At 38.9% G+C, this 15,516-nt stretch overlaps 1 protein-coding gene across 3 annotated transcripts in view; it reads right to left on the bottom strand.

Moving 5' to 3' along the window:
- Positions 1-15,516, bottom strand: part of STARD3NL (STARD3 N-terminal like) — a 54,052-nt gene that overhangs the window by 27,358 nt on the left and 11,178 nt on the right. Inside the window, exon 1 of one of the 3 annotated variants that reach the window (XM_046020862.1) lies at positions 2,907-3,046. The exons of the other annotated variants lie outside the window; for them this stretch is intronic. The gene's annotated coding sequence lies outside the window, so the exon portion shown is untranslated. Of the gene's footprint in view, positions 1-2,906; positions 3,047-15,516 lie in introns of those variants that run through there. 3 annotated transcript variants of the gene reach the window in all.

Genomic DNA, 15,516 nt, shown 5'->3' with positions numbered 1-15,516 from the left:
GATTATCTTTGCCTGATACCAGATCCCCCCGCACTTTTACCTTTTCCATATTTTCAGATTCCCTATTTTGCACGTATTGTATTTATTAAGGATTGTATTAAAATGTAAAATTGTTATAGCCCTGGACAGATGTCCCAGGACTCTATTAAGGCTCTTCCCTCCCTTCTCAACACATCTGGGTGACAGTAGATAACATCACCTTGGACATTTTGAAAAGTTCAGTAGGAGTCCAATTCAGTGCTTTGTAAAATAAAAGACAAATTTCCAAAAATTGAAAGCATTTCTACATAATTTATTTCTCAATGAGATCATTACCATTCTAGGGGAAGGAATACCAGTGGGATATTCCCCAGTACAGTTGCTCTTAAAACAAAGTTCTCAAAAAACTAAATTTATCTGCCAGGCTTCTAAGAGTTAATTCTGGAACAGTAAGTAAAAAGGAATGTAACTGTGTTTTCTGTGATGAAACACACATTTCAAAGTTCAAAAAGATATCGCAGTTGATCTCTAAATTTCAACCTGGATAAATATAGACATATTTCTGTAGCCATACATTCTAAATAAGAAAAAGCAATCCAAGTAGTTTTTAAGCCAATCTAATATTCTATTAGCAAGTATATTTAAAAATTAATTTAAATTCTTGGTCTACTAAGCTGACAATCCAACAAATTCACAACTGAAACTCAGGACTGTACTTGGGGAAAAAAATCACTTTTAAGGTAATTAGATCATTTTCTCAATCTCATCCAGTCCTCCTTCCCTGAATCCACTCCTCATGAATAAAAAATGGTAACAAAGCAAAACACCAACCCTAGAAATCTGAGGCTATTTCAAACTAAAAACTGACACCATGCAATGATATACACCTGCCCTGAGAAATGAGAATTATTACACTATTTTTCAGGGGCATGCACACAACTGCTAACTAGCTAGAATTTACAGATACTTGCATACCTTCAAAAATAGTTACCCAAAGCATAGACTGTTGTAAGCAGCTTCCTATCAGATTTAGGACAGAGGGAAATTCTAAAAGGGAGAGAGCTTCTTTTTTTTTTTTTTTTTTAAGATTTATTTATTTATTTATTTGACAGAGAGAGAGAGAGAGATCACAAGTAGTCAGAGAGGCAGGCAGAGAGAGGAAGGGAAGCAGGCTCCCTGCTGAGCAGAGAGCCCGATGCGGGACTCGATCCCAGGACCCTGAGATCATGACCTGAGCTGAAGGCAGTGGCTTAACCCACTGAGCCACCCAGATGCCCCCCGAGAGCTTCCTTTTAATGTATAGAAAAGGATACTACATAAAGCCCCTTTCTACTCTACGGTCATAGGACTTCATGCTAACACTGTTTGAATCCCCAAAGATTCAAGTGTGAATTCCTTTAGGAAGACTTCACTGAAATGCTCCCCACATTCTAATCTCCAGGCAAGGTCAAGTACATCTCCTCCAAGTTCCCCTAGGACTGTGGATACGCCACTTCTGCTACTGTTTACCACAGTGTGCCCTGATTATCCATTTATTTGCCTGTTTCTCCTGCTAGTCACTGTGCTCCATGAAGGCCTTGAATTTGATTTGCACGCTCCTGTGCCCGTGGACTACCACAATATAGGGCACACAGGAACAATACAACTGGTCAACTAAGTTAATTCTACCATCTATCACAAAGATTAGCACAGAGTCAGCTTTCAACATTCTCTAAGAGACTAAAACTATTTTTTTTCCCCTAAGGAAGAGCTCAGACAGTCTTCCAGATATAATTTTGGAAGTATTAAATATTCAGTTCTTGGTACCAAGAACTTCTCTGGAGTTGGCTTAAGGAAAACTAAGCCTCTCTAAAGATGGTGCTAAGCATTGATTAGCTGTATGCACCAGAACCTATATCTGTAAGTCAAGATTTAATCCAACCATGGGGAAAGTATCAGGGAGGAGGAGTAGGGTGAAGAATTATTCTTAAAAAAGAAGAACATCTCATCTTTTTCTGGGATTTGTGTGAGGAGATAAGAATCTCCTTTTGTTGCTTCAGTTATTGAAAATGAGATTCATGTCTTCCTCTCTAGATAAATAACTATAATATTAGCCAGCTACTTCTACAATCACGCTGTACTGACACCTCCCCAAAATTCAGTGGTTTAACACAATCTACCTTTACTCTCAAGCACACGGGTCTACAGGTTGCCTAAAGTTCAGCTGTTCTAGTGGGGGCTCAGCTGGGAAACTGCTTCCGGAGGCAGGAGAACTTGGCTTCTAACTGTGTGTTGGATTTAGGTCTGATCTTCATCTTCCTCCTTAGACCAGGACTGTGTGAGTCATGTTCTTTTCACGGCAAGAGCACAGGAAACAAGCTAGACCATGTAAGTACATTTAAAATTTCTGTATACATGCTGTCTGTTCATAGTCTATTAGCCAAAGTATACCTCAAGGCCATGCCCAAGGGCAGCAGAGCTAGCATGTATACTCCACTCAGAGAGCAGGAGAATATAAGTGCATATTTGCTGATTAATACTCCAATCTAGCACAGCTATCAATGTTCTAAACCCGGGGTTGACAAACTATAGCCTGAAGGTCAAATATGACCTGCTGCCTGTTTCTGAATACCAGGTTTTATCAGAACACCACCACACCCATTCTTCCGGTCTATTGATGCTTTCACATGAAGATGGCAGAGTTGAATTGTCCCAACAGAAACCATACTTTACTATGAGCATTTTTCTAGAAAGAGGGATTACTGCTTTCATTAGCTTCACAAAGGAGACCCAGGTGAGATTTAGAGTTGTTGGATTAGCAAAAATAGGCTAATTGATGAATATTCATTTTTCCAATGCATGCTCTGATTGTATGACTGGCAAGAACCCACGATTCATTCTAATTTCTCCACTGGTTGTTCTAGTGACACCACAGGTTAGGGACAGACCGTATGTTGGCTCCTTGGGGCCGCTTCAGCAGTGCTTACAGCATCCACATGCTGCTCTTTGACTTAATTCTCTTTCCTTAATTCCATACTACCAGAACTGGAGAAGAATTCTGTCCCATCTATGTTGGTAGCTTCTTAAATGATGACATCCTTCCCATGTGGAAAAAACAAAACAAGACAAAAAGAACTCAGATCCTTTCTGTTTCCAAGAGGAATTCCTTACATCTCCAGGATTCTTCCACGGCACCCATCCCCAGGCTGGGTGCAAAGCTGAGCCACAACTTCAACTCCATGGGCTTCAGCACAGAATTGATACTATCCCATGGTAAAGAGCAGCTGCTCTGGGCACTGGCTACCACCACGAGCATCACACAGGAGTCCCACAGTTTCTTGTACCTTCCTAGAGGAGGAGAGAGAGCCTCTGGGCACCCACTGGTGGCATCAAACCAAATCTTTCAACCAAACTACCCAGCCTCCTTCTCTGCACTGCTTCTGGCAACAGCCAGGACACTGTATCTTCTCCTTGAAGAGAGTGTCAGAATAACAGACACTAAAACCATTTCTTTCAGACAGACTTTAGTCATCATCTTAACCAAAGGCCTAGGGAGCAGAGTTGCCTTATAGACATGTTTTGCTTGGTCTTGCACAGTGTTGCTCAAGATTTTGAACTAATTGCGGACATTTTAAATAATGAATTTTCATGTAAAAATCCAGATTTCTAGCTTCTCTTGAAAAGTTAAACATAGAACCACTAGGCCTGCATTTCCTTGCCATGACAATAAGGCCAAGAAGCTGCTGACCTCCTTAGAGGCAGTAAGATGCCCTTTCCACCTGGGACTCAGTTTTGACCTAGCCTGGAGGCATTTAAGTTTTTCACTCTAATCTAGTTCCACTCTCATGTTTTAAAGTCAAGAAGATGGGGCGTCTGGGTGGCTCAGTGGATTAAGCCGCTGCCTTCGGCTCAGGTCATGATCTCAGGGTCCTGGGATCGAGCCCCGCATCGGGCTCTCTGCTCCGCAGGGAGCCTGCTTCCTCCTCTCTCTCTGCCTGGCTCTCTGCCTACTTGTGATCTCTCTCTCTGTCAAATAAATAAATAAAAATCTTTAAAAAAAAAAAAAAAGGCAAGAAGATACATTAACACCTGAAAACTCTCTCATCATATTGTTTCAAAGCTTTCTTCATGTTTGTTATTAAAGTTATTTTTGTCTATAAAACAAACATATGCTTAAAGATTAAAAAAAAAAAGAAGAAGGAAGAATCTGAGGCTTCTGTGGATTATAGGGACGTGTCCAACTAAGAGATATTTTAAGATATATTTTAGGATTAAAACTGAGGTCTTCTCCTTCCTTCCTCCCCATCACTCAGCCTCCTCCCAGATTACCAGAAGGAAATAGGAGGTACATCAGCAGGTGTTTAAATGGACTTGGGGATGCAGGAACCGAATTTGAGAGTCCCTAAAGACAGGGCCACCTTAGCTATGCCCACTCTATCCTAGCACTGGCTTTCTTTGGGAGCAGGGAGCAGCCCGAGCTAGCTAGCCTCTTGCAAGGCCCACGTGGGATAAGACCTGGTTTGCTGTGGTAGAAGTCCCATCTAGAGCCTAAAGAGAACAAGATGAAACAGCTAGAACTGGGAAATAGGAATACTGAGGGGATAACCTGACATTTACAAACACATCTTGCCAGTATAAGAAATATAGAGGCTTTAGAAAATAAATATACACAGAAAGAGAGGAGGTGCGAAGGAAGCCACAGCTAATTTGAAGTATCAGAAAACATAAAACCACCTTCGTATTTTAAGGATATCAGTATGAGATGAGAAAAGTTCTGCCATGCCTAAAAAGAAATTGATAACCTACATGTCAAATGAAATCAATTATTAACCTTTCCTAAAATAAAAAATTCTACTTAATGTTTGCTTCAATGAGGCTGCTTATATATTTTTTTAAACTTCCGAAGTTGTTTGTAGATAAGATGTTCTAAGCAAAGAAAAAAGTACAATTCATTGTGCTATACTTATGTTGTTTATTCTACCCTGGAAAGTAAAAGTCAGGCAGAACTCTGATGAAAGTGGCTTCAGAAAGACTAGCAGGGGACAAAGTTAAGGAGCAGACACCTTTGGGCAACACTTCAGCTTCCTGAGCTGGAGAAGCAGCATCAAAGCATTAAGATAAAATCCAAGATCAAACCAACCTTTTTTGGGCAAATTGCCCACTACCACCATGTTCACATTTCAAAAAAGTCTTGGCTTACTTTATGCCATATATACTTCAAACTAAATATAACGTCTAGAAACATGTTTCTAAAAATTAGGCTACTGGATTTTTATTATCTTTTGTTTTGTTTCAGGCTTTTATTTAAATTTTAGTTAGTTAACATACAGTGTAATATTGGTTTCAGGAGTAGAATTCAGTGATTCATCACTTATAACACGCAGTGCTTATCACAAGTGCCCTCCTTAATGCCCATCACCCAGCTAGCCCAATACCCACAAGCAGCCCTCAGTTTGTTCTGTACAGCCATCAAAAATAATGAGATCTTGCCATTTGCAGGATGGAGCTACAGGGCATTATGATGAGCAAAGTCAGTCAGAGAAAGACAAATACCATATGATTTCACTCATATGTGGAATTTAAGAAACAAAACAGATGAATATTGGATTGAGGTTTTTTTTTTTCCATTTTATTTTTTCAGCGTAACAGTATTCATTGTTTTTGCACAACACCCAGTGCTCCATGCAAAACGTGCCCTCCCCATTACCCACCACCTGTTCCCCCAACCTCCCACCCCTGACCCTTCAAAACCCTCAGGTGGTTTTTCAGAGTCCATAGTCTCTTATGGTTCGCCTCCCCTTCCAAATTTTTTTTTTTTTTAATAAACATATAATGTATTTTTATCCCCAGGGGTACAGGTCTGTGAGTTTTAAAATACCTACCTATCACATTCAAATTAGCAGCTGAAATAACAGGATATTACTGGATAGAGAGAAATACAGATTACTGGATAGAGAAATCTGGGGGCAAAAATCAGTTATTGCAAAGGATTAAATAAAAACTCTATAAAGCATTTAAATAACATCACCCTATTGTTTGGTACAAATAAAAATTAACTCCTCGGTCAGAGTCAAATTTTGCCAGTAGATCCCTATTAATTTGACTACTGAGTGAAATACTTAAAAAAGAAAAAAAAAACAATGTGCATGCATGTATGAAGGTCTGCAAGGCTTTTTACAGATCTGCCCGTATCATCAAGGCTAAAACGGAGGAGCAGAGGGGAGACGTGTGAAACAATTACAGTTAAGACTGCTCTCTGAGAGTTCAACTCTAAAGTCACACATAATGAATCAGGGTAGATGTACGGTGTCCCTGAAGGAGCAAAATCGTTTGCAAGACAAGACAGGAGAACACTGACAGGGCATGCATTCAGCTCTCAAGAGCAGAGGAGGAAACGTGCCCATCAGAAAGGGGATGGGTCAGTTCAGAAAGCACAGGAACAGGAGTGTCACAGCAAATGGAAGCTATGTCTAGGCTGGCATCTTCAAGGGGGAGTACCTTGCCCATTGGATTTTAAGTATCTCAGGTCCGCAGGCCAGATTATTCCTATGACTGATATGATGGTGCAAGTGCCTTTTGTTATTTTTTGTCACTGAACGATTTAATAATTCCTGGCATGCCTCCTACCATCTTTTTAAAATTCTGTTTTTTTTTTTTTTTCTTTTCTAATCCATACAATACGTGCCCTCCTTAATATCCACCAGGCTCACCCACCCCCCAGGATCCCCTGCCTTCCAAAACCCTCAGTTTGTTTCTCAGAGTCCACAGTCTCTCATGGAACCATGAGAGATTGGAGAACCCCCTCCAATTTCCCCCAATTCACTTTCCCTTTCCTTCTCCTAAAGTCCTCCATGTTACTCTGTTTCTTATTAAAATGTCACAGTGTAGGTAGAGAAACAAGAGATTGATCAGCTTGAGATAGTCATTCAGTCTACACCGAATGTTCACTGAAGATTTGAGGATGTGAGTTGACCCACATGAGGCAGAGTCACTCTCCACAGGACTCTGGCAACAGATGGTGACAAACCAGGTTTCTTGGGCAACCGGAGGGCTGGACTATAACATTAACAAAGTCAGTGTGATGCCACTGAGAAACTTTTGGGGAAGTGGGTGTCTGGATGTCTCCTGATGACCCACAAAAGCACTACTCTTTGAGAACTCCTAGAGATACCATTCAGATACCACCTTAGAGATAGTCACCTTTAAATATTACCATATCTTATGTATCATGGGCAAGTGGTGACATTCCAAAAACAAAAGAGAATTATAGGAAGTTGTACTTTCACTCCAGTATTCTTCCAATATATCTTTAACAACTCACATGATAAACAACAGTGGTGAAAGCGGACATCCCTGTCACGTTCCTGACCCCAGGGGAAAAGCTCTCAGATTTTCCCCACTATGGATGATATTCGCTGTGGGTCTTTCGTATATACGGCTTTCATGATGCTGAGGTATGTTCCCTTTATCTCTACATGGTGGAGGGTTTTTTTTAATCAAGAAAGGATGACGTATTTTGTCAAACGCTTTTTCTGTACCTATTGAGAGGATCATATGATTTTTATTCTTCTTTTATTAACGTAGTGTATCGCACTGATTTGAGAACTTACATGCAGTTACCAATAATTTACTGCAAGTAAATTATTAAGAGGACCACAGTTATCAGGCTCAAAACAGAGCTAGAATAACTGAACTTGACTCTGTAATGGTAATATAGTACATCTGCTTTTTTAAAAATCTGAACTACAAGTATTTAAGTACGATTACTCATTTATAACCACTAAAAAGCAGGGAAAGTTCAGCAAAAGGTTCTTAATAAGTACATAGATTCTGACATATATCCTCTCAACTTAGCAAGTATAGCTAATATTTGGATTTCTAAAAGTTGAGAAGTATAATACATTTGTAATCAGATTTAAGATTTACCACTCAGTATCAATAATGTATGCCCTACCAGAAAGAACAGAGGAAAAAAGCCCATCTTAAAAATGAAGAAAATGTAAAAGCTAAGAAAATGAAATGGAAGTGTTGAATTACCTAGCAAAGGAACTACAGCAAGACAGTTTGCTCAGTATTTCAAAATTTGAGGGGAAAAAAAGATAAAATCTTGTAAACTACTCTAGAACGTTAAAAAAAAAAAAGAGCTATCATATTATTAAATAAAACTAGCATAATCCTGACATTATCTGTCCAAAAACACACAAGAACAAAGAACACAAGTATTAACTAATCCCACCTATGACCATGTATATAACACTATATATACAACATATTAACCTAACAGCAAAATGAGTAATTTTGTTAGTGCAAACTGAGTTGGGCATATTACGGAGTACTTAATTTACATTAGAGTCATTTACATCTCACAACAGCTCCCATTTAGTAAGACTCCCATATTTGAATGTATTCCTGAAACATCACATACATTAGTGAAAACTCATATAAATAAAAACTAAACCTAATAAGGAGGCAGATATTTCGGTTTCTTTGCATTTCAAAAGCGTGCATGAACATAACTTATGATTCATGTGGGCCAAAAAGCTTTGAAATTATGTAAATTTTGCCTGGTTTTCAATTTGGGGGGACTGGCATGATTTCAAATTTTGTGGGACTCATCTCCATATTGACCTGCTGTCTTCCACTTTCTTTAAAGCGTGGCCCTTTCAAGTCTCTTATTCTCCAGGTTTTGAGAGAGAGATATAGGGAAATATACTAGTGATATAAGAAAAACAGCTGCGGACTGAAAGAAAAAAGTGGCAAGTATAATTAGCGCCCAGAGACAAGGAACAACAGACAGACAGGAGTGTGTGCTGATCTTCAGGGGCCACAAAAGTGGATAGAGAGGCCACAATGCTGATTTATCAGAAGTCAGAAATTTTAACTGTGAAAGGAAATTAACCAACTACCAAGTATTAGTTCAATTAAAAAAAAAATAAAACCACTAAAGATCGGGCGCCTGGGTGGCTCAGTGGGTTAAAGCCTCTGCCTTCGGCTCAGGTCATGATCTCAGGGTCCTGGGATCGAGCCCCACATCGGGCTCTCTGCTCCGCAGGGAGCCTGCTTCCTCCTCTCTCTCTGCCTGCCTCTCTGCCTACCTTTCTGCCTGCCTGTGATTTCTGTCAAATAAATAAAATATTAAAAAAAAAAAAAACCACTAAAGATCAAGGAAAACTTATTACCTATAAGCCATCTGGCCTGTACTTCCAAGCTTTTCTGCGAAAAATATTTACAGATGATAAAAATGCCATCTAAATTTAGTTACAAAAGAAAGAAACTATTAAATAGTCATTCTGGCTCATGGAGAAAGAAATCTATACATCAAAATACACTGAAGGTTCCATTTAAAAGTTAACAAAACAAGGGGCACCTGGATGGCTCAGTCATTAAGTGTCTGCCTTGGCTCTGGTCATGATCCCAGGGTCCTTGGATTGAGCCCCACATCGGGCTCCCTGCTCACCGAGAAGCCTACTTCTCCCTCTTCCACTATCTCTGCCTGTGTTCCTGCTCTCACTACTTCTCTCTCTTTATCAAAGCTACCTCTCTTTCTGTCAAATAAATAAATTTAAAAATCTTTTAAAAAATAATAAATTTTAAAAAGTTAATGAAACAAAACCATTTGAATGGGTTATGCAGTAGAAGAAACTGCAGGTAAATAAATGTTTTTAGGATGAGGAATTTAAAAGAACATCTACAAAGAGAAACATCTGAATACATAAAAATCAAAAGCTTCCCTATATTACGTTAGAAAGTGAAACTTAAAGGTGATTAAAGACATAATGAAAACCTTAAAATCCAACTGGAAGAATGGGCAAAGAAAGACAAGGCACACAAGATAAAGAAATTTATTGATAATCTAATAAAAAAAGAATTCTCATCAAACACCTGTATATTTTTTAGAGAAGCAAATTTGAGAAATGATCATTTATTAAAGTTTCCTGGGACCTTCATGTAGACATATCTGAAACTCTTTAATGTTGCCTAACCTGACACATGGTCTACTTCTGCCTTCCTCTTCAGAACCACTTCATGCTAGAAATTGTAAGCACTTCCCTAAAGGAATCAAATTCTCTGGAAGCTCTACTTGTACTTTTCTCTCTACCTGGAGTGCTACTCTCCTTATCTCTATGGCTTACTCAACCTGTAAGCTGTAACTCAAAGGTTACTTTCTCAGGGAAGCCTTGGCCTCTTCCTACTCTTCCACACGCTGCTGCCCGAGCAGAAAAAAGCATACGCAGATGTCTGTAATGACATTTATTATGCTGCAACAAGATTATTTTTGCTTTTCTTTTTTTTTAAAGCAAAAGTTTGCTTAAAATTTTGGGATTCACCTACTTACCAGTCCCTTCATTCTGGGCAGTGAGAGTGGGAAGAAATTAAAGACAGGCAGACATGGGGCACCTGGGTGGCTCAGTTAGGTAAGCGTCTGACTCTTGATTTAGACTCTGGTCATGATCTTAGGGTCCTAGAACTGAGCCCTGCATCAGGCTCTCCGCTGAGAGGGGAGTCTGCTTGTCTCCTTCTGCCCCTCCCTCTGCATGCACTTTCTCTTTCTCTCAAAATTAAACAAATAAACCTTTAAAAACAATACAGACCGAAAGAAAGACTATTTAAAATTTCATCAAAAACATTAAAATAAATTTAACAAAATATATGCAAGATCTCAACACTGAAAATTTCTGCTTAGAAAATAGAGATGAAAATAAGTGGAGAGATATATAATGTTTATGGAGTAGAAGAACTCATAGTGTTAATATTTCAGTTCCCCCAAATCAATCTATAGATACAACTCAATCCCAATAATAATCCCATCAAGTTTTTTTGGTAGAAATTGACAAGCTAATTCTAAAATACATATATACAAATGCAAAGAAATGAGAATATCCAAAGCAATTTTGAGAAAAAAGAACAAAATTGGAAGACTCACACTACCTAACATAAATATTTTCTATAAAGCTTCACTAAGGAAAACAGTATGGTACTAACATAAAGGTCAACAAATAGATCAATGCAACACAAAAGAGAGCCTAGAAATAGACCTGCACTTATATGATCACTTGACTTTGGATAAAAATATCAGAGCAATCCAACGGTAAAAAGACAACAAATGATGCCAGGAGAACCAGATATCAAAACTGAAGATGAAAAAAAGAAAAGGACTTTGAATCCTGACTCACACTGTGCAAAAAATAAGAATGTATAGGAGAATATTTTTAAACATTTCTGTAAGCAAAGATTTCCTACAGAAGACACAAAAAACCAAAATCATTTAAAATAATTGTATAGGCTGTCTTGAGGGGCTCCCACTGGCCAATGTGGGACAACCTGAACATGAAAATAAGTAATGGCAGTAGTGCTGGAAAAATCTAAAAGTTCCAGAAGTCCAGTGCTCGCTTCGGCAGCACATATAGAAGAGATAATGAAATTAGAAAAATCAGCAATTTGTAACCCACAGTTGGAATAACTGAGCCATGTAAGAATCTTCAACAGATGCTAAAAACTATTAAGAGGTTATTGAGAAATAGGATATTCACAGTCTCAAAAGTATTATCCCTCAGATTATCCAATAAGTCCACTGGGGATAATACACCTTTACAGTGAAGAGATCTGGCAGCCACCATCTGTACCCAATCAAACAGCATCATCGATACTGGAATAAGCTGACATTATTATATATGTCCTGATGTGATGCAGTAAGAAGTACACAACACCACTTATCTATCATGACATACCCTAGCAAAAAGGTTTAACCTGATTTTAGTCAGAAAGAAACAGTCAGACAGACACAGCTTTTGGGATGTTCTCCAAGACAGGTATTGCAGACTGTTTAAAGAAGTCAAGGTGGTTAAAACAAAAAAAGAACAGGAAGAAGGAAAAGTGTTGTGGATACTCTTTGAACTTAACATCAAGAGACATAACTACCAAATGCAATACACAAGCCTAGATTGAATCTTGAATTTGAAAGGGAAAAAAAAAAAAAAAAAAAAGAAAGAGAGAAAAGAGAAGAGAAAAAGTTACAAAAAACAATTGGAGAATTGATTATAGTCCTGTCTCCTGGTTATGTAGAAGAATGCCCCTATTCTTAGGAGACGCATGCTAAAGTACTGAGTCGTAAGCGTCATGAAGTACACGGCTTAATTTATGAATAGTTCAGAAAACAGAAGGACAGAAAGATGTTTTGTAATAGAGTTGCCTCTATGTATCTATCCATCCATCATCTATAAACATACATGATATACATTTAAATATGTATATGCATGTACATATATACATGTAGATGTACATACATGTAACAAGTAGCACACAGCTATTAAAGAGAGTAAATGTAAATTTTCATTACAAAAAATATCATTAAATTAACTCTGCCACACTGTGAGCTACCTTTCGAAGCACAGAGGAACCAGAACCATCTTAAGAAACCACTTATTCTATAAAACAGAATGCACATGAATTTTGAACACATTTGCATAATTCTTCTGCACAAGACAGTTTAAGTGACAGACTAAAAGGAAAACCTCTGGAAGAGGCACGCAAATAATTTTGCCCTTTATGTAACTATCAAATTGTCTCCACACAAATGAAAACTGGTGTTTCCGTAGTGTAGTGGTTATCACGTTCGCCTCACAAATGAAAACTGGTTGAAGACTTCCTAAGTACTTGTGACTGAAGATAGCAGTCATTCTGTCTGAACGTTCAGCCAGTATCAGTCAAACCCCTACTAATGGCCTTTCTGGTTGTTGTCCTGAGGCCTAAATGGAACACTGGAGAGTATACTGAGCAACAGTCTGGACTCTAAACTCTGCTCAGGTCTTTAATGAACATGTGTACAAGATAATCACTTTTCTATAAGCTTTTAGAAGCCAAATCTGTCCTTCATTTGGTTCCGCATATTAGTACCCAAACTCTTCCCAGACTTGAGGAGAGAGATTTTTTACAAGGCACCATCCACCGAGGCTTGGGCATACCAGATGCTGTTTAATTCATGCAGCTGATTTATTATACGACCACTGATTGCTACACTTCAACACCACTTCCTTCTGTTCTTTCTCTTACTTCTCTTTAAGAATTTAGAATGTCTGACTCCATAGTAATATCTCTCTATATACCTTCCATTGTTTCATTCCAAATATTTATTTTCTAGGTCTTTTCTAGTGTTGTTTACTCACTTGGGATATAATGAAAGCTTTTATTCCATTCTGAAAAATCTGCTCTCTCTTTGCTGCTATTTTCCGCCCTCCTCCTCCTCCCCACCTCCCCCAACACACACATTTAAGGCTTTCTATTAAAAACCTCTGTCATTTCTAGCAGTCCTGTATCACTCAATAATTTCTGCTAATATCAGCAGATCAAAGTAACCATATGTGGTTACTTATATGTTAAACAGGACTTAACCTTTCAATGATATGTTTTAGGACTAAGATTTATTTAGAAATTGATATCAATGACCAGGAAAAATTAAAGCAAAAAACAAATATGCTATACTATTTTTAGGTCAGTCTTCTAACAACACTAATTTATCTCCCAAACCCAAACCTGTTTTTATAGAAACTTAATTTCTAAGCAATCTATTTCTATAGCAATAGTAAAAACATTAGTGAACTTTTATTGGACCCTTAACATAGAAATATTAAGATTTAAACATGGCTGGATAAATGCATATTGAAGTTTGCATAATTTATGAGGTGAACTCAGACATATGCTGAGAAACTGAATCTAGATGTGTACTACAAAATTTTAAAATTGCACTTGATAATTTTTCAAAATTCAAAGTCTGCCAGGAATATACCATGTCTGCTTCATTTATTCCACAAATATGTGAGAGTGAGCGAGAGAGAGAGAGAGATCACAGAGGGAGAGGGAGAAGCAGACTGGCTGCTGAGCAGGGAGGCTGACTCGAGGCTCTATCCCAGGACTGAGATCATGACCTGGGCAGAAGGCAGACTTTTTTTTTTTTTTTTAGTATTTATTCACAAGCATGTTTATTGGGTTAGAGTCACATAAAAACTGGAAATAACATGATTGTTCATCAGCGGAAATAAGTGAATAGGCTACTGAATCAGAAGCTGCTTATAAGGCTCGGGTCATGATCTCAGGGTCCTGGGATCGAGCCCCACATCGGGCTCTCTCCTCTGCGGGAAGCCTGCTTCCTCCTCTCTCTCTGCCTGCCTCTCTGCCTACTTGTGATCTCTCTCTCTGTCAAATAAATAAATAAAATCTTTAAAAAAAAAAAAAAAGAAGCTGCTTATAACAAAAAGTTACATCAGGGGCACGTGAGTGGCTCAGCTGGTTAGGTGTCTGACTTGATTTCTGCTGGGGTCATGATATCGGGGTTGTGGGATCCATCCCCACATCTGGCTGCCCCCTCAGTGGGGAACTGGCTTGGGATTCTCTCTCTCCCTCTGGAAGGCAGACTTTCTAAACGGGGCAGGGGGTAAATAAAAAAGCACTGTACATTTAAACTGCGTGTTTAGGATGACCTCACTGACGAGGTGGAGCAAAGACCAACAAAGAGCATTGCAGGGAGAGGGAAGAGTAAGGGCAATGCCCTGAAGTGGGTGGAGCTGGCCACCCTGGAGTACAGACAGGTCATTAGCTTTCAGCTTGGCTGTAGCTAAGTAACAAAACTGGAGAGCAGGGACACCTGGGTGGCTAAGTGGGTTAAAGCCTCTGCCTTCGGCTCAGGTCATGATTCCAGGGTCCTGGGATTGAGGCCCACATCAGGCTCTCTGCTCAGCAGGGAGCCTGCTTCCTCCTCTCTCTCTGCCTATCTTTCTGCCTACTTGTGATCTCTGTCTGTCAAATTAAAACAAAACAAAACACACTGGAGAGCAGCAGGAGAGGATAAGAGAGAAGTTGACAAGGGACAGAGGAACTTACAGCCCACTCTAAAGACTTTAATGAGACAGGAAGACACTGAAGGTTTTCCGTAGAGGCTCTCCAGCTGAGAGAACCATAGAAGCAGGAAGACCAATCAGCAGATATGGTAACAAATTCAGGAAGGAGGTAAAACACTGACTTAGTAGACTAGCGTGGTAGCATGGAGGTGGTAAGAACAGACTGGTTCTAAATACAGAGCCAAAAGCATTTGTTGATGGACTGGGTGTGGGGTATGGGATAAAGGAAGGATGAAAAGAGAAGTGCTGGGTTTACAGCCTGGGGAAATTGAAGGATGGAGCTGCTATCTACTGAAATGGAGAAGACTGTGGAAAGGCAACTTCGAGGAAGAACATCAGTTCAGTTTGGACACATAAAGTATGAAATGCTTATTAATATCCAAGTAGATAGTAATTACGTTTAAAGTAAATAGCCAGAAAGAAGTCAGGAGTTCAGGGAAGAGGTCTGAACTAGAGAGAGAAATTTTAGAGTTAGTAGCTTAGGGATGGAAGTTAAAACCATACAATAAAAACAGAAATTTGAATGTTCTCCCTTCTTTCCATAAAAGATGAGAAAAAAACAAAGTTCCTTTATCTGTAAAACAGAAAATAATTAAGATGGGGCCCACTCTAAGTCCACTAAAAGTTCCCATTTTATTAAATAATAAGCACTGAACACCTACAAAAT

This window comes from Meles meles, chromosome 10 (assembly GCF_922984935.1).
Source record: "Meles meles chromosome 10, mMelMel3.1 paternal haplotype, whole genome shotgun sequence".
Lineage (NCBI taxonomy): Eukaryota > Metazoa > Chordata > Mammalia > Carnivora > Mustelidae > Meles > Meles meles.
Note: the sequence above shows the minus strand (reverse complement) of the source record. Positions and strands in the feature narration are given on the sequence as shown.